This window comes from Camellia sinensis, chromosome 10 (genome assembly GCF_055761805.1).
Source record: "Camellia sinensis isolate YWXY chromosome 10, ASM5576180v1, whole genome shotgun sequence".
NCBI lineage: Eukaryota > Viridiplantae > Streptophyta > Magnoliopsida > Ericales > Theaceae > Camellia > Camellia sinensis.
In genome coordinates, this window is record NC_138970.1 from 4700391 (window position 1) to 4721352 (window position 20962).

Here is a 20962-nt window from a genome sequence, read left to right on the forward strand (position 1 = left end):
GACTGCAAAAAATGCCGTCGCTAATAGTCTTTTTTTTGGCAACGGCAAGAACATTGTTTTTGCGACGGTGTGGTGCCGTCGCAAAAAGTATTAAAAATATGAAAATTTCTATTTTTTTGCGACAGTGTACTGCCGTCGCAAAAAGTATTAAAAAAATAATAAAATTTCTATTTTTTGCGACAGTTTAGTGCTGTCGCAAAAAGTAAAACCTGTAACAAAATCAATAAAAATAATAAAATTTTCTGTTTTTTGCGACGGTGTAGTGCCGTCACAAAAAAGAAAAAAAATCCTCCGATAAAATTATTAAAAATATTAAAATTTCTCCATAATAATTACATAATAATATAAAAATTTATGTATAAAAATAACAATTTCTTCATAATAAAAATTTTACAATGATTTACAAATTATGGAAGGATAAGGGCATTAACAGTATGTAACGTATATAATGGGAAAATAAAAATTTTATTTTTATTTTATTTTTTTCAACTCGTCATCCCGTCTGGTTATTTGGATTTGAAAGCCATTCACTAATCGAGCTGAAGGAAAGAAAGACATCTGATCCTCCTTGAGTTGGGTCCACCTACCAAAATAATTTGTAGCAAAATAAGAACTTCATTTACAGCATAATTTCTTCACATCATCCACACAAAAAACAATATGTATATAATCCATCATATTTATAAATAAATAATGAGACCTACCATTAATTTTTGATTGTGATGTGTCCTATATGCAAATATGGTGGTGTTTATTGTGTGGATCTATCTAAGAAGTTGAAGAAAATGGTGAAACATATTTGGTGATATATATATATACCCTCAAAAAACAAACCCATAATTTGAGGACATCTTTTACAACCATTAATTAATGCAACTTAATTTTTCTTAAGTTTTTTATTTTTTATTTTGGTACTATTTAAAAGTCTGTGTGTCTGTATAATGTTTTTCATAAGTATTTGAGGGATGAAAATAACCTATATGTAGTAACGAAGTAATGAAGAAAGAGAGCAATTTGAAGGCGAGCCAACTCTGCCCCTGGACAAAATCGAGCTCCTTCTCCAAATGGAGCATAAAACAGACTGCTTCTCCAATTTCTCTTTTCCTTTATATAGGAAACAAAACAAAAACAAAAAAACAGCTTTTATTTATTTATTTTCAAGAGTAGATGAAAGCAAAGTGGTAATATGCAAACAATAAGTCTAGAAACACATAAATCAAATACAGAACAAAACAAGACACAAAATACATCAATGGACACAAATTTTCAAAAGTAGGTCCCATCAACAAATGCTGTAAATCCTATCCACTCATGTGTTTTTGTGTCCAGTTTTGTATTCCTAAACTTGCTATTATGTAACATATAGATATATACATAGTATAATTAGCGAATCTAAGTGTGCATCTCTGTTTGACTGACCTGATTCAAAGGGTCCATCCATCTCCATGAATTGAAAGTGATTGCTCCTTCATACAAATTTTCATCTAAATGTACTGCTGAAAGAAATGGAACCACAAAACATCCTTTGGGAATGACATAACCTGCAGCCAAGCAACATAAATGAAAAGAGATTAATTAGTCAATTATTTGTTCTTGCCAAATACGTTTTCTATTTTTCTAATCAAAGGACGGGGAAAAAAATATTCGAAATATCATAAGCTTTTAGAGAGAATAAACTAAATTATATATTTAGACTTTGTCAGAAAACATAATATTACCCTATTCCTGCTATTTAAAATGTACTTAAAAAGAAAAAAAAAAAAAAAAAACAGGTTAGAAAAACAACAACAATAATGTACACAACATATTTTGGCATAGTGGTGCATGTGACAAGGGAAAATGATATTTACTATTAATTAATATATTACTTTCGTTTCGTCCAGTACTAATGAGTTCAAATGAAAATATTACAATAAAACTCAATATCATCCCCAAGACATTTTTAAGTCAATGCCAAGTTGAGTACAAGACACAATGGCAACCTAACCTAATTATTGTAGGACAAATTTTTGTGTGTGAATAAGTTGGTTATAATATTGAAAATTAAAGCCTCTTCACCACCTATGCATTCCTCCTAGCATTATCCATAAATATGAGTGAAAGTATGTAAAGCATTATTTCCTTCAATAGGAGCACAATAAACTGAAAGGCAAAGAGATTGAACTCCCCCTTCAGCCATCCGATCTAACACTAAATAAACAGTAATAAAAAAAACAAGAAAGTCAAGAAAACAGAGTGCTTGTGAATCGGAAAACCTTCCCTTCCGGCAAAAGGATCATGAGACGGGCCAGCATCCTGTCCGATGTGGCGTTGCACCAGCAGCCGCTATGGATCCCTCTGCCCTCGGCCACTTTATCATATTCATCTTCTTCTTCCTAAAGGCAGTTTGATCACAAGAAACATATCAGCCTTGGATGTAAGTAGCCAGTCCATTGATTTCCCGAGGAAAGTTTGAAGCTAGTTGAAACCTTCAAATTCCCACACTCATCCAAATATATATAAAGAAACAAATTACAAGCAACCCTACAAGCATATACAGACACTAGAATTCCACCAACGAGAGTAGATGAATATAAAAAAAAATCATCCCAATTTTTTCCAAGATAAAACCAAACATGGTACCAACAAGAAATATAGCAATGTCTAAAACCAAGTTTAATGGTATTATCAGCAAGAAATATTCTAAAACCAATGAGTACTCGTTGCATTTGTGCATTAAAAAATTATATCATCCATTCATGAGCAAATGTATTGTGCCATCTCAAGCAAATCCAAAACACAATCAACACCTTTATTTATTTATCAAACAAACTTATAAAATTAAAAAATTATTACTGTGTTTGAATCTTGAACTTGTGGAGAAACAATAAACTGAAAGGCAAAGAAATTGAAATAATAGAAGCTAAATATATATTTTCTTTTTTGGAAAATGAGAAGAAAATTAATACGAGATATTAGTCAAAAGAAATCTACTTTTTGGGTTAATTCAAGCATAAAATTAAAAATGTAGTCTATGTGTATTTTTTCTTCGCATCACATCACAATGCAATACAAGATCCAAAGGTAGAACCAGGTCACGTTTGTGTCCTTTGATCACATCATAATACTATCATATAACCATAATCAAGCAAAACCTTCACATCCAATTAAGTAAAATCAAAAAAAGAACAAATAGTTTCACCAACATAAATTAACAAAAATGAGAAACAAAATTCGAACTTGAACCTCGTTATCAAGCGTTGAGTCCAAGCCGATGGACGATCTGATCTCCCATTCATCTCTACCATCACCCTTGACATATTCAGAGGAATGTCTACCGCCTCCCAATTGATCATCATAGTCATTGATATCTTGGAGGTCGTGTTGTCGTCGAGTATTTCTGGTGAAAAGGCCATCGAAAGAGAAAGAAATGGGGGTTTGGTCGTCGTCTTTGGCAGAGGAGGGTCGTCGCCACTCTCTCTTCTCGACCTCGTCGTCGATGAGAGACCACGGAGGGCTTAGCGATGATGATGATGATGATGATGAAGATGAGAAAGGCCCGAAGATCTTCTGGACTCGAGCTCTGAAAGTGTTGTCCATGGAATCCGAAGATAGAGCCATCGATATCAATTGGTTGATATTTGATTGACGATTCAAACAAGTCTGTATGTATGTATGTTGATATTTGATTCCGATTTCCTACTTCTACGCCTAGAACTCATGCTCTTCCTCTTCCTCCTCGACCGTGAATCATACGAATCAGCATCTGAAACAAATTGAGAGAGAGAGAGAGAGAGAGAGAGAGAGAGAGAGACGTAAGAAGAGATTAGGGATTTTGAGATTGGGGATTTTGGTTCAAGAGTGGCGGGAAACCCGAGCGGGAATAGAAAGGGGGGGTGAGATTACAAATGAATTTTTTTTTTGATTTTCATTACAAATTAATATTTAAATAATAAAATGACTTTTTTTTTTTTACAACGGAGGATGCCGTTGCCAAAAAAATTATTTTTTATTGAAATAATTTTTTTTTTTAGTTAATGAATTTTTTTTTCATCTAATAAGGTTGAAAATTTATTTGTTTCATATTTATTTTAATGAATAAAAAATTATTAATTTTTTTTTTATTTGGTAGAAGTAGGGATAATATTTTCTATTAAAATAAAGTTAATTTTTTGTGGTCAATGAAAAAAAAATTTTGCGATCCATTTTTTTTTTTGATACTAAAAATCAAGAACTAATTTTTTATGGTAGAGGATGGGAAGTGGTAGTAGTGGTGAAAGTGGTGGATAAAAGGTGATAGTGGTGGTGGTAGCGATGGTGAAGGAGATAAGTGGTGAAGTTGTGGTAGTTGTAGAGGAGATAGAATAAGGATGGTGGATGAGAGGTAATGGTGGTAGTAATGGTGGTAGTGGAGTGGTAGCGATGGTGGTAGTAATGATAGTTGTAGAGGTTGAGTGACAACAGTGGTAGTAGTGGAATTGCATTTGCAGTAGTGGTGAATGTGGTAGAGAAAATGGGTGGTAAGAGAGAGAGATGAGTGATAGACAAATAGAGAAGAGAGATAGAGAGAGAGAGAGAGAGAGAGAGAGAGAGACAGACAGACAGATAGAGACAAAGTGATGAGCGAGAGAGAGACAAAGTGGTCGCTAAAAGTGCATTTTCTCGTAGTGGAGAGCTCGGTAAATAGAGAAGAGATGATGGAGAGAGTGAGCAGGGTGAACACAATGGGGGAGAGAGACAAACAGACAGACAGACACATTGAGAGAAAGAGAGAGAGAGAGAGAGAGAGAGAGAGAGAGAGAGAAGAGTGAGAGACAGACAAACAGACATAGAGAGAGAAAGGGAGAGAGAAGAGTGATAAGTGAGAGAGAGACAAAGAGAGAAAGAGATATATATATAGAGAGAGAGACATATAGAAAAATAGAGAGAAACAAGAGATGAGCGAGAGATAGACAAAGAGAGCGAAAAGAGATGATCGAGAGAAAGACAGAAAAATAGAGAGACGAAGAGAGAAGAAAGATGAGCGAGAGAGACAGAGAGAAGATAAATGAGCGAGAGAGAAGAGAGAAGAGAGATAGAGAGATGAGAGAGATAAAGAGAAGAGAGATGAGTGAGAGAGACATAGAGAGAAAGAGATGAACGAGAGAGACAGAGAGATGAGCGAGAGAGAGGTGAGAGAGATAGAGAGAAGAGACATGGGTGAGAGAGATAGAGAGAATAGAGATGAGCGAAAGAGACAAAGAGAGAAAAGAGATGAGAGAAGAGATAGATGAATGAGAGACACAGAGAGAGAGAGACAAATAGACAGATAGAGAGAGAAGAGTGATGAATGAGAGAGAGAAATAAAAGAGAGAGAAGAAGATGAAAAAATAGGTGAAAAGATATAGACAAAGAGAGAGAGAGAGATAGAGAGAGAGAGAGAAAAAAAGAGTGAAAAGAGATAAACGAGAGAGAGACAAAAAGAGATGAGCGAGAGAGCGAGAGAGAAAAAAAGAAGAGAGAGAGAAGAGAGACAGAGAGAGAAGATACATGAAAGAGATAGAGAGAAGAGCGATGGACGAGAGACACAGAGAAAAAGACAGACAGACAGACAGAGAAGAGTGATGAGTGAGAGAAAGAAAAAGAAAAGAGACAGAGACACAGAGAGAAAGAGAGAGACGGACAGACATAGAAGAGTGATGAGTGAGAGAGAGAGAGAGAAGAGAGACAGAGACACATAGAGAAATGGAGAGATAGACAGACAGAGAAGAGTGATAAGTAACAAAGAGAAAGAAAAGAGAGACAGAGACAGAGAGATAGGAAGATGAAAAAATGGGTGAAAAGAGAAATGTTCAAAAGAGTAAGACGACGTCGTTTATAGTGGATCGATAAATCGAGAAGGAGCTCGATAAATAGAGAAGATGGGAGTAAGAGAGTGAGCAAGGCAAACATAGTAAGGGAGAAATAGACAAATAGACAAGTAGACAGAGAGAGAGAGAAGAGTGATGAGTGAGAGAGAGACAGGGAGAGAGAGATAGACAAAAAAAGAGATAGAAAGAGAAAGAGAGAGAGAGATAGAATGAGAGATAGAAAAAGAGAGAGAAACAAGAGATGAGCGAGAGATAGACAAAAAAAGAGAGAAATAGAGCGAAAAGAGATGAGCGAGAGAGAGACAAAGAGACAAGAGAAATGGGGAAGAGAGATAGAGAGAGATAGAAAGATAAGAGAGAGAGAGAGAGAGAGAGAAAAGAAATGAAAGAGATAGAGAGATGAGCGAGAGAGACAGAGAGAAAATGAGAGAGAGAAACAGACAGACAGAGAAAGAAGAGTGATGAGTGAAAGAGATAAAGAGAAGAGACAGAGAGATAGAGACAGAGAGACAGGAAGATAAAAAAATGAATGAAAAGAGAAATGTTATATCAAAAGAGTAAGACGACATTGTTTTTTTTAATTTTTTTTGCGACAGAAAAATACCGTTGAATTTATTCAAACCATTCTGTGACTTTATATATATGAAGCTGTCTCAAAACCACAATCGCTATGCTAAATTAGAGTTTTCCAAAAACTCTTTTGAGAAAATTATACTTTCTTGTTTTCCGTGTTATATTGTTTTTACTGAATTTTTTTAATATTTTAAGTATTTTTTTTAATTTTTAGACACACCTAACATAAATACACCTAAAAATTAAAAAAATTTGTAAAAGAAATCTTTTAAAAATTCACTAAATATCAAAAATACAATAATTCAATACATTTTTTTTGTATTTTTATGTATTTATTAATTTTTAAAAATATTTTTTCATAATTTTTTTTTAGATACATCTAAGTAAGGTGCATCTAAAAAAAATATTTAAAATTTTAAAAATATTCACTAAAAAAAAAAAACACGAAAGTCACTTTTTGCGACGGCAGAAAATGCCGTCTCATAAAAGCAGAGTATTTGCGACGGCACCATTTACTGTCTCAAAAAAGCAGAGCATTTGCGACGGCACAATTTGCTATCTCAAAAAATGAGAGTATTTGCGACGGCAGAAAATACCGTCGCAAATGCTCTCATTTTTTAAGACGGCAAATAGTGTCGTCGCAAATGCTCTGCTCTTTTGAGACGGCAAATGGTGCCATCGCAAATACTCTACTTTTTTGAGACGACAAATGGTGCTGTCGCAAATACTTTGTTTTTTTTAGACGGCATTTTCTGCCGTCGCAAAAAGTAACTTTTTGAGACGGCAAGTGTGTCGTCACAAATAGTTCCGTCTCATAAACCCACTTTTCTTGTAGAGCCCCTAGTTCCGAAATGAAAGCACGCCTTACCAGAACACAAAAAAATTACATTGCACAAACACAAAAACAAACATAAGCAACATACATCAAAAGCCAAACAAAATCCCCCACAAAACAACCCACAATTACCTTGACAGCCAGCCGCTCAGAGCAGCGCTGGCGTTGGAAAATCAATGCATCCCAACAACCTCCCAGAAATGCACAAAATGATTTCACATGTTACAGGAAAACCACATCAGCAATCCTTCCCACTGTAAATAATTCTGCACAAATCACAATCCCAAATGGAAATGTTAAAAAGTTACCTACTACATTGACACACACACACAAACAAATAGAATCCCCCAAATTAGACCACAAGGATAAATATGTAAACTCCATCCATATCAAATCAAAAGAAAATATTCATTACCAACTAAATAGGACCAAATGGTTCACAAGAAAACACACAGGACTAAATGGATCAACATTCTCTTATTTGGGATTTATCGGTAATTTTTTCTTCTTTTTTTTTCCATCTTTTATGATTTTTTAAAAACTTTTACAAAAAAAAAAAATTATATATTTACCTTCTAAACAATTAGACAAAATAAAAAAAAAATTAATTTAATTTAAAATTTGAAAAAACAAAATATTATAATTTACCCACTGCCAATACAAAATTGGAAAAAAAAAATCTAATATGTATCTGTTGGATCGATATTGATTTGAGCATCCAACAGGTCAGACTCTCACCTACCCATCTGTCACTTTCTTTCATCTCATCCAACGGCTGAGATTAAAGCCCTCTCTCTCTCTTTCGATCTCCTTCATCTTCCTCCAGCTCCTCTAACCCTAGTTCATCAACAGCCTCATCCCACCAAAATCTGCCGTCGTTCGCCGCCGTCCCTCGATCAACCGCCTCATCCTACCAAAATCCGTCGTAGTTCATCAACCGTCTCCTTGATCGCGCACCAAATGGCGGTTGTTCTGCTTGGAAGGGTGGTTGTTCTTATCTCTATCTCCATCTCCATCTCCATCTCTGCCTTACCCTCTCTCTCTCTCTCTCGCTCTCTCCATTTCTCTCCATCTCTGCTTCACCCTCCCTAATTGAAACCCTCCGAAACCAAACTCAAACCTTAATCGACCTTCTGTGATGACGACGATGGAAGAAGAGGGACGATCAATTCTACATATGATCTTTCAAGCATGAAGATTCCTTGAATTTATTAGGTTTTTTTAATATATTTTTATTTATTTGTTAGTTTTGTGGTAATAATTTCTCCAAAAATCTGCTATAATGGCAATTTTTTTTTAATATGTATTATTGTGTTGTTACTGGATTTTCCCATTGTGTATGTTTGTTCCATGGAAATTTTGGAGCCAAATTCTGTTTATTTGGATAATGTGGCAAGTTTGGCAGAGGAAATTGCAATTGCCAAATTTGACAGGGTTTATAGCAACCACTGGAGCAAGGTTTTTGGAGGCTCTTGCCAAATTTTGGCAATGGCAGCTCTAATAGCTTGCCATTGGAGATGCTCTTAGGTTATAATTGGTTGGTGCTACTACACTTGCATAATGATATGTATCACCGTTATACTCAAGTTTTACTCGTATTGCAGAGTATGCAGACAGCTGTTATAGAGCTAAAACATTTCACCCATGAACGTCCATTTGTTGGATATATCATCACCCCATGTGAGCACCAACCCACCTTGAAGCTGGTTCTTCAACTTCACCTACCCCACTAGTGGAAGGGGTAGGTGGTGACCAATGAGGGAGTTGTAGACCGCCCGAACTTCCACCGCGCGCCCCCCCTTTCGGAGAGGGCGCGGATTGGGTTCTTAGCTACTACAGTTCGGACTTTTGTCACAGTTCTGAATCTAATCTCACAAAGTACAATGTAAGATTGATAAATCACCAAAAAGTCCAATCCGGCAAACATTTTGGAAAATCAGATTTTGAATCAAATAATTCCAAACTGGATTGCTTTGCCAGATTACAGAGTCGCCACCTAAATATTTTATTTTGGAAAATTTAGGAAACCCTCACTCGTGCCTAAGGCCGCGTGTCCGTCATCACCAAAGTTTCCTCGGCTCGGGAACTTGGGTACGAGGGGGGAAGGTCATGAAATGAGCACCACCGCTCGCCCGATCAAAGGATCGGTGTCTACTATCATGATATGTTGTTTTATAGACACATACGTTCTTATTCCGATTATTAATCTAACTTTACTATGTGATGCGCATAGCATACAAGTATAGACTCAATCACAAGAATTTGAACGAAACAACTCATGTTTGTTTTCGAAAATGGTTTGGAACTCACAAGTAGGCTAAAGCGCAGATTTGCCACCCTCGGGTAGGCTTAAAACATGATTTACCACTTCGCAAAGTGGGCTTAAAACTCTCATTCGTTGAATTGTCCTAATTCAGACAATCAAGCCTCCATCCACAGGCATTTATGCAGTTAATCACTTAAGCAAATAGCCTCATGGCAAGCATGCGAATCATGGCAACACTCACACTCATGCAAGTATGCTAAAGCGTAAACACTTACAGTGTACTCCAAGCCAAAACAAAAAACTAGTTAGAAATTAATGCATGATCCTAGCTATGCTAAAATGCCTAATGCAACGCATACAATAATGCAATTAAATAGGCTCGGCTATCTAAGATGGCATACAGATGCAACAATTTGATACACGTATTCAAATAAGTGTTGAAATACGATGCAGTTTGAATGATACGCCGAGCCCGGTGCATGCAAGACAAATGAATGATGCACGCATGCAAGCATAAGGATGCTAATTGAAATATGCCCTAAAACTAACCATCGAAAGCGGTTAAATAAAAGGGAGAAAGACATGGGGTTGGAAGACATGCACACACGCACGCACCCTTATTACAACATTTTTCCCTCTCCACGGAAGGTCCGAATAAATAGGCTAAGCTACGCTAAATTAACCTACTTAACTAATCTAATTAACTAACCCTAACCAATTAATTATTACAAACCAAATTGAAACAAATAGCCATGCTAAGCTAATTAGAACATTACAAAAATGAATTGAATTAGCTAAACACGTTAACTAAGTAATTACAGAACCAATAAAGTAACTAGCTAAGTAAAGCAATAAAATGGCCTCGGGGGAGGGAGACATGCATGCTCGGTGTGCTTCGCCCAAAAACGCATTGCCTTGCCATGAGTTGCCTCTGTTTGCACTCACTGTGATCTCAGAACACTGCATAATCTTCCAGATGGCTTCTACTCCAAAATAGAAACACTTTGGACAATTTCTCCTTCAGGTGGCCGGCCGGCCACCTCAACTGGTCGGTAGGCTACTTCAACTGGCCGGCCGGCCAATACAAGTGGTCAACAGGCTAATGCAAGTGGCCGGCTGGCCACTTTTCTTTTTAAAATCTTGTCTTTGCTGTAACAAAGAGCAACAGAGCGGCAATGTATTTGGCTAGAAATGTGTGTACTACCACCCTCATCATCATGTCTCAAGCTCAAAGGAGTGTAGTACTTGGCTCTCGAGCCACCAATCAAGCATCTCAATGCATGATGGCTCAAAAACTGAGCTTGTACAAGCTTAGTGAATGCGCACATAAGACTCAAGAGGCCTCCACTCTATCATGCACAATCAAGGGGGACGACAACCAAGAAATGTGATACGTTTCATCACTTAAAGTATGAAACGTCCCACATTTCTTGTGTTTGGATTAACGTCCGATCCAAACACATGCAATGCAATACACATGTTATCTTGGCATGTTTTAGTTCACTCAATTCTTGTTTACACATTTTACGTTACCAATCCATTCTTTAATTGGTTAAGTCCAATGTGCAAGTCCTCTAAGGAGAGGAGGTCAACCAAAAGGGGGATTTAAGACATGAGAGGGATTATGCCCTTTGACTAGGAGGAACCCTCAAGAGAGGGTTAAAGCCATGTGAGCATAAATCTTACTTCATGCTTAAACACAAGCTTAAGGCCAAACAACCCTCAAATCAAATTGAAAAACGAAGAAATGGGCGACGTTGTAGATGTTCAATGCTGAGATGACATGCTAAAGACCTTAAAGCATGCAAGAAATACAAGCATAACATGTTAAGAGACTTAAGCATTGAAACTAGTGAAGGACACAACACTAGAACCATGCAATACAATGCTCAATGGACTAAACCAACCCTAAACAGGCCTCATGCATGCCCAAACAGTGGCAAAAAAGTGCTGAGATGATAGCATGAAAGGCAAGAAAAATGATGTTCATGCATTGGCTTATAAACAAGGCACAAAGCTTACCTCTCAAAAACAATTAAAGAGCAATATACATGAGAGTATGACAAGGCTATATGCTCTAAAATTACATGTTAAATGATGCCATATCATACAAATATCGCAAACAAGGCATGTTAGAGGGCCTAAAACACAAGGCTAGTAAAGAGTACTACACAAGAAGCATGCAATACATAGCCTAAACAACCAAACCAACTCTGGACAGAGCTCGATTATGTCAAATCAAAGGTCAAAACATGCTAAAATGGTAGCCCAAAAGCTTAGACAAGCATGCATACAAATTGGCTCATGATCGAGGCATAAAGCACAATCCTCCAAAAGTATTGAAAGAGTGGAACATGTGAGAGTATGACTACACTACATACACTAAAATCATGTGAGAAATGAGGCTAAGGCATGCAAACAACTCAAGTAAAGCATGCTAGAGACTTTGAAATTCAAAGCTAGTCAAAGCCACTTGCACTACAACCATACAAGGCAAGCCTCAAAAAGCCAAGACCACTTCAAACAGAGTTTAAGCATGTTAAATAAGGGCCAAAAACATGTTGGAGTAGAGTCAACACATGCTAGAATGATGGACCAAAGCATCAAGCATACAAGGCTAATTAGCAAAATTACACTACAAGTGTAAGAAGCATGCAGGCAAAGATTAAACCTGCCTAAAAGAGAGTGTTGGCAGGTCCAAAAAGTCACAAAAACATGCTTGAACTCAGCTTAAGAAAAGGAGAAACACATGCTCACTTGATAGGCCAACAACACATGCAAGCAATACAAAAGGAGAGGGGACTACCCCCTCCCATTTTGGACCTCAAGATCACCTTTCCACCACTGAAATTCCTCTGAGTTTCAGTGTTAGAAAGGCCAAGCAAAGGCTATTACAAAAGCTAAGGAAGGTGGCTCAAAAGGCTTTACAAGCCAAAGAGCAAAAGAGGGGAAACACCCCCTAACCACACAAGACTCAAACCAACATTTTCAAGCCTTAAAATCATAGTTTTTGAGAGGTTAAAAGCAGCCTCAGAACATCATGCAAGGGTGGAAAAACAATGAACTAGAACAAAGCTTAAATGAGGTAGGCCAAAACCACTCCAAGGAGCTCAAATAAGGCCCCCAAGATCCTCAATCACTACGGTGAAGGTGTTTGACTAGGTGTCTTAGTGCAAATATGTGAAAAAAACACACTTTTGAACTCAATATAACACAATATAGAGAGGGAGTAAGAATCCTAGAGAGAGAGGGAGATTTTAGCTCTGAAAAATCTGAACCCTCAAATAGGGGGGAGGGAGCTCCCCTTATATAGAGCAAGCAAAGGCTTGCTTGATCCCTCCATACACGTGTATGGAGGATGAGTTTCAGTGAGCCACAGCTAGCTCAAAAGATCTAAAAATATCTAAAAAGGAGAAAAAATGGTCACCGGCCAGTTAAGGTGGTCGGCCGGCCACTTCCCCTAGCCGGCCGACCACTTGAAGTGGCCTACAAGAGAGAAAAGTGGCCGACAAGTGCCACAAGTGGCAGGCAAGGCCTTCCCCTCCTCCAGGCAATAGGGATCAAGGTTTGGCCCAAAAACAAAGCCAAAACACAAAGTGTTAAGAGACTCAAAGACAAGGCACTCAGTCGAGACCCATGGGCGTTCAAAACAAGCACAAACATGCGCAATCATCGAGTGCATAACCGATGACGTCAAAGTCTTAAGGTCGGTCAAAAATGGAATGTCTACAGGAGTGCCTCTGTTGTGTATAAATAGAGGAGGGGTTGGATAAGCAAAAGAAGAGGGAGAACCAAGAGAGAAGAGAGTGAGAGATGTGAGGCAGAGAGACCGTCTCTCTCAGTGTGAGCGAGGGAGACGGGTGAGTGGGTGAGTGAGGAGAGTGTGAGCTCATCCTTTATTGTAATCTTTCTATAATCTCTCTATTGTTATAGTGATAACCGGTTACTCTCCCGTGGACGTAAGCTTTAAGGCCGAACCACGTTAAATATGATGTCTCATTCTGTGTGTGGGTGTGTTTTACTGCTTGGTACAATTTCTATAAGGTCTTGGGCGGGATCCTCGATCCCAACAAGTGGTATGAAAGCCCCGTCGGTGGCGTTTCGGAACAAAAACAGTGTTTTCCGAAATTGCCCAGAAATCAAATTGCTCGAAATCAGGTTTCGAGCATACCAGGAGCAAGGACTCGACGAGAGGCATCCAAAAATGCAAAGCAGAGCTCAAGAAAAGCTTGGATGCGCCCTCACGCACCACCTGAAGTCTGTGCGTGAGGCTTACTCTCCACACGCGCCCCCACGCGCCGTTTGATGAACCGACGCGTCATTCCAGTCGCGTCCACACGCCACACGTGCGGCAAAAGAAGAAGACGAGATGCGTGGCGGCCAAGCAGCGCCACGTCATCGCCCAGTCAGCACCACGTCAGCCAAGGACTGCCACGTGTCTGCCACGTCATCAGTCTAGTCAGCGCCACGTGGCAGACCGCAGAAGAAAGGGTCTAGTGCTTCACAGCTTAGGTGTAGCTACAGATCTGAGGCATCCAAAATGTTTTGGTTTGATCTAAGTCATTCGGAGTCCGTTTCTGACGATCCAATAGTACTTTCCAACTATTTGGAATATTCTAGACACATCCGTACGATCAGATTTTGGAATCAGAATTTATGTAAAATGAAAGAAGATTAAAGTGGCAGACGGCGTCAGGTACCGTGGATGGAATATTCTGTTGGAACACGGAATATTCCTTGAACTTCTGAAAATTGTAATTTGGTCCAGAATTTTTTGAAAATTGTAGTGTGGCCCAGCTTTCGGGGATGTTTTTCATTGTGGTCCCTGGAAGTGCAGCGAAGGTTGGTTCTAGCTAAACGGACCGTTCCGGACACAACCGCAAGGTCAGAATAGTGAAATTCTGAACGATTTTTTAAAGATTGTCAAAACATGTGAGTTTGTCATCTTCAATAGTCGAAGGAAGGCTACCGAATATTGTGAAACGCTGCGGATTCACTGAAGAGGTTAGAATAGGCAGATTTTGACCTGATTGGACAAGCAGATACAGATCGAGATAGATCATTGAAGACCAAAGGAGATTAGGCTTGATCAAATGACAAATCGATGGAGATCAGGATTGGTCAAGGGCAATTAGAGAATTGTAGAGATGATTATCTCCGGAGTTGATCGAAAAATCTAGTTCAATCAGAAGAGAAGACCATTCATCGATGTATAGATGATTTGGAAACAAGTACAGGCTCAGAGAAATGCTGTGGCTGTTGGAGCTACTGTATACGAGTAGGTACTGATGGTATGTGGACGTGTAGAATAATAGTTGTAGAGGAGCATACTAAGCGCAGAAGCACAAATGCAGACGTGCAACAATGCAAGGGTACGCTAGAGTGTCGTACAGAGGTGCGAAAAGAATGTGTAGCAACGGGTTGTTGACAGTTCACAGGAACATCCAGACAGAGAAATTAAGACAGGTATAACGCAAGAGTGTGCGTCAAGGAGTGGCAAGTCTTTTTTCTCTATGGTGGTTTCTTTAGTTCTATGACAGCGAAGGATAGAGTTAATGCGGATCTCTCAAGCGAGCACGACGCAGGGAGACCAGAAGCCATGAGTGCGAGCACTATGCAAGGAATTGCATAGTTGACGATGCTTTGACAGAAGGAGCTACTATCAACCATCAATCTGCTGGACAGCAATCCAGGGATTGCAAAGGCACAGACGACGAGCGTATGGGAAAGCTAGAAGGTTGTTCAAAAGTGCAGAGGGCAAAGGCTGATAGTTCAGAGAAAAAGCTCCGAGCAAAGAAGACCGAGGATGGTGATGGGATAAACAACGAGTTTTCTATTGCTCAAATGACTGGTCCTGCGAGATAAGGCATGACAGTCAAGGGCATCTCAGCAGGGGGTGCAGGACATCTAATCAGGGGGTGTCGGATATCTTGGTTGCGCATGTTCAAGCATAGCAAGTGAAGACATCCGAGAAAAAAAGCGTGGAAGAGATGTGTGGGAGATAGGAGCAGAGGCTCTCTCCAAATCAGAGAGTGGTGTGAGTTGAGTTGAGGATGTAGGATTCCCTCATCCTCTTATATCTCTAGTGTATTATCTCTAGCTTCAGGGGATGCAACGTCTCGGTAAGGAGATGAAGATTCTGTTAAAATTTGGATGTGACAAGGTTAGCAGCAGTGTGTGCAGTGGATCACCTCACATGGGTTGAAGGGGTGATTTGTTGGATGTATCATCACCCTATGTGAGCACCAACCCACCTTGAAGGTGGTTCTTCCACTTCACCTACCCCACTAATGGAAGGGATAGGTGGTAACCAATGAGGGAGTGCTTCTGTTGTGTATAAATAGAGGAGGGGTTGGATAGGCAAAAGGAGAGAAAGAACTAAGAGAGAAAAGAGGGAGAGATGTAAGGCAGAGAGACCGTCTCTCTCGGTGTGAGTGAGGGAAACGAGTGAGTGGGTGAGTGAGGAGAGTGTGAGCTCCTCCTCTATTGTAATCTTTCTGTAATCTCTCCATTGTTATAGTGATAACCGGTTACTCTCCCGTGGATGTAGGCTTTAAGGCCGAACCACGCTAAATATGGTGTCTCCTTCTGTGTGTGGGTGTGTTTTACTGCTTGGTACAATTTCTATAAGGTCTTGGACGGGATCCCCGATCCTAACACCATTGACACTCGTTGAAGATATTGATACATACCAAGGAGAAGGAAAAAAAAATTACAATTCTGTGATTGCTGCTTAAATTCAATATCAGGTCCTATCTTCAAGTGCACAATATGCAAGTGGTTCGTTTTTCATAAATCATGTGCAGAACTACCTCAGGAGATGAACCACGGTTGGCACCCCCAGCACGCTCTTACCCTCGAAATGTGGCCAGGCAGCTACCAATGTGATGCCTGCTGTAAGACGACAGATAGTGTATTGTACCATTGCTCTCCTTGCTAATTCTACCTCGACGTTGATTATGCTCAATTAGCGCAGACCATTGAACATGGTGGTCACCTCCAACACCCATTAACTCTCCAGCTGAAGAAAGCCTCGTTTTGTTGTGATGCTTGTAGCTTAAGACATGAAGAAGAAGGTTTCTCCAACCAATGTGCCACTTGTCATTTTTAGGTGCACGAGGGTTGTGCATTGTTACCCAGCAGCATCACACATACTTCTCAAGACTGCCCTCTCACTTTTTCCGATTTCTTTCAATTGAAGGCTTTGGAGCTTACCAGATTTGGTATCTATTGTGATATTTGTGCCAAGAAAGTGAGCCGAAGGAATTGTGTTTATTACTGTGCAGGATGCAAATATTTTGCCCATGTTGGTTGTTGCACCATATCAAAGACAGAGTATGTTATGCGTCACACATTTCTTCCAAGTCTAAGTCTTCTTCTTGATTTCAATTAAATATTTGACGGATTATGTCTTGTTTTGTTGTTTCAGAAATGACACAAGTGATACAATAGTTGAAACTGATTCACCCAATTTGATCTGCTTGCCCATGCCTGACAAATGTAGCTCTGTTGACCTGGCAAACTGTCTTATAGAGCAAATAAGCATGGGATTCGGTAAGGTATGGACAAACCTAAAACATTTTAGTTCTTCTGATCAGGTCAAAAGTTATTTCAGCCCAGAATCAATTAAGAGATTGACAGAGATGAAGCAGTGCAGTTATGTCCATTATTTAATCCTCTTTGATGCCCAAACTAATGAAAACTGTTATGCATGTTGCCGATCCATTTCAACTCCCTATTACAACTGTCCAAAATGCCACTTAATTTTGCACAAAAGTTGTGCTAAGTTACCCTATGCAATACAACATTCATTAAACATACACCCAATAACCCTCAAATGTGAAGGTTGTTTCACGTGTAAATTTTGCAGTTGCACATATTTCGGAGGGTTTTCCTTCTATTGCCACCGTTGTGATATCTATGTTGATGTGTGCCTCCTACCCAAGTACCATTAGACATGAAGCTCACGAACACCTCAATTTTCAGCAAAACTCTAATTCTCCGTGCAGTGCATGCTGTGAAGATTGGACAAGGACAAGGAGTTATAAAAATTGGAAAATGGGAGGGTGTTATCTAGATTATCAAGATTGGAGGTTAAATTTTCAAGATTTGATAGAATGCACATTCAAATGCAGAACTTGCCACTTCAATCTCCACCCCGAATGTGCATTGCTGCCAAAAAAACTTAGACACAGATATGACAAACATGACCTCATCTTGACCTATTCCCCAGTTGGATTAAGGTCAGATGAGTATTACTGTGAAATTTGTGAGGGAGAACTAAACCCAAAGCTCTGGTTCTACTACTGTTCAGATTGCGACTACGTTTTTCATTGTAAATGCATTTGGAAGGTTGTTGATAAATACACAAATGTCAGGCTCAGGGGCCATTATTAATGTTGACAGTCACTCACATTCTCTAAAGACAAAGCACAAATTGCCTTTTTGCGACCAATGTGGTGATCACTACTAAAAGATTGCATTTGAATACAAAGAATATCAGCTCAAAATTACCACATTCTCTCTGCATGCTTTAGTTTTATATTTTTCAAATATGAACTTCTTGATGTATATACGATTACAACTTATCATACTACAGAACAAGTTGAAAATTCTCTCTACACCTCGAATGTGCCTTCTTGCCACAAACATTAAGACACAGATACGACAAACATGCCCTCATCTAACCATTGGAAAATGCTAGAGGCCCCAAATAATCTATCAAATGTTTTACCAAATCTCACACATGAGAGTGGGACTCACACAAACCTACATGTGTGTGGGTCCCACACCCATATGAGAGGTTTGGTAAAATATTTTGTAGTTTATTTGGGACTTCTAGCATTACTCTTACCCATTTGGAATAGTCAAATGAGTATTACTATGGACTTTGTGAGGAAGAGATAAACCTAAAGGTCTGGTTCTACTTCTGTGCAGAATGCGGCTACATTTTTCATAGCTAACGTATTTATGAGGCTTGTTGAAGAATATACAAATTTGATATATACAAGAAGTTAAAGTTTGAAAGTTATTAAATTTAATTTTCCATTTCACTCTTTATATTTTGGTGGTGGGTTGATTGGTAGCAATGTTTGAGCAACATGTGTATTGATATGATGACATGATATTCCAAATTTGGTTAATGTGGCAATGTTATTCATTTTTCTTTTAGATTCATAACCAAACCAAGCCTTAAGTTTTATTAAATGGGATCGGTTAAAAAATTATGATATTATTATGAAACCTAAAAAATTACAATCACAATAATGAAAATCAAATCCAATATATAAAATTTATACAAAAATAAGGAGATTTGAATTATTCGCCTTCTACTGATGGCTAAACGAACTAGGCCCCATTGTTTATGTATCAATATTATTAGGAGTACAATTTTATTGACAATATTCCTTCAGATATAACCAATTGCGATAAACAAAAGGACTAATTCAAAATCAATCCTCGTGTCACTTATTATATTTTAAAATACAACTGCCTTCGGCAATGTTTGGATGGCATGAACATAAATGCAGAATGAGAATCTCATTCCAAGTCTCTTTCCTTTCACTGTTCGGCTCTGTCCAAGAATATGAATGTGATTCAAAGTTTGGTTCTTAAGGCGAGGAGAGATTATCATACTAGTGGGAATTAAAAATATGGACCCAAAATTTAAAATTATATCATATTCACATAGAGAAATGCTTACCAAACAAACACTTAAATTACATTGACATAAGAGAAATGAAATTGTTGATAATAAGATCCCCATTCCTACTATTTGATTCTTCTCCTCACCGAAGCATAGAGAGTTTCTAAGAAGTCAATGTTGAAGCTGCATTTAGTACATTGGTAAACAAGCCCACTCAAATATCTATTATCCAGTTGTCGATGTTTGTCCTCTTTCTTTATGATCAGAGCAAGAGGATGGTCATGGCTTTCAATTTTACGAGTTCCACCCAACTCGATGAATGGGAATGGTTTAGCTTCCCCAGCACAACTCATATGTGCAACAAGGTTGTCGCTTTCCTCACAGCAATACACCCAAGTTTCTGGATCTCTCTCTGTCTCACAAGCATCGCAGTAGTACTTCAGGACGAGTTCATGCCTGTGCGATTCAATTTCAATGTAGGTGGTAGGAGTCGGAGAGCACATAAAACATGTAGGGTAAAGTCACATTTGCCACATTTAAATTCAAAGCTTTTAATAGATCTTTTGCAGGCAATACACGTGGGAGCATCCGAATAGGGATTACAATGGCGTAGAGTAAGCAAATGCTCATGACTTTTGTGTTTAATTTCCACCTGTGTATGTAAAGCACAATGAACATGGATGACAAACTTGCATTCTGCATAATTAAAGGAGAAACCATTGCCAGGAGTGGCACAAACAATACAATAGAAGATGCCATTGTTGAAAGGTGGTGGAGGGTCCACTGATGGGTTGAGAGGGTGTTGATGGTGTTGTGGGAACATAATTAGATGAGACAATTCCAGACAGATTTGTGAAGAGAAAATTTACAGTTTGTGGGCTTGAATCTGGTATGGCTAGTCGACACCCATTGCATCTTTCGACACCGGCTTGCTCATCCAACAATGCTAATGGATGCAAGTGGCTAAAATGATTTACTAGTTCCAGCCCCAGTGGCATCTCACTTCTCTCTCTTCTTCCTCACCTCTCTCCTCTTCTTCCAGTATACTATAAAGCTAGATGGCATAAATAAGAGATCAAGGTTGTAGATAAACTTGAAACATTGGTAGACAACTTTGCTTTCGATTTCGTGACTTTGATGCTTAAGGGCGGTTTCTCCTGATTTCATATATGGGGATGGGTTACCCTCATAAATACAACTCATATGGGCAATGAATTTGCAATCAACACAGTAGTATGCCCATTCCTTACATGCTCTATGCTTGCTACAAACATTACAGCAGGATGCCTCCAACATTTGTGCAGTAAGGTTAAGGGGATGGGGATAGGATTCACCGTTGACTATTGTAGTTAAAAGCGCACATTCAACACAAACAACGATATTACAGTGATACTCAACACAATGATAGGCTACATAATTCACCACTGTCTTTCCACAAGCATAACAAGGAAGATCAATGACATTGGATAGATTGAGTTAGTGCTTGCGATTTTTGTGTGTAAGGGTGAGCGGTTTGTTAAATACACAATCGACATGGTAGACAGAGAGACACTAAGGACAATGGTAAGAGTAGCCATCACCAGGAGTGGAACAAATTTCACATATAAACACATCATTGAGATAAAGTGGAGTAGGTGGTAGTGCAAGGAGGAGAGAGAGTAGATGGTGAACTGGGTGTTCAATCTCATCGGGTAGCTCTATACACAATTCATGGACAAAACACTTGCAATTAGTGCAACTATAGCTCGCACCTAAGATTGGTAGTTGACAGACATTGCGGGTATGTTTGGTTTGGCTTTGTAAAGTGATTTTGG

The 20962-nt window shown here is 38.8% G+C and overlaps 2 long non-coding RNA genes across 2 annotated transcripts in view; one reads left to right on the forward strand and one right to left on the reverse strand.

Annotated features, from left to right (window-relative positions):
- LOC145800946 (uncharacterized) overlaps positions 1 to 20962 on the forward strand; it is a 258555-nt gene that overhangs the window by 197803 nt on the left and 39790 nt on the right. The window lies entirely within an intron of this gene.
- LOC145800945 (uncharacterized) lies at positions 298 to 2375 on the reverse strand. Its single transcript, XR_014341576.1, has 3 exons — positions 1420 to 2375; positions 977 to 1104; positions 298 to 583 (listed from the first exon to the last, which is right to left on the reverse strand). It is a non-coding gene; the product is annotated as an uncharacterized LOC145800945 (long non-coding RNA).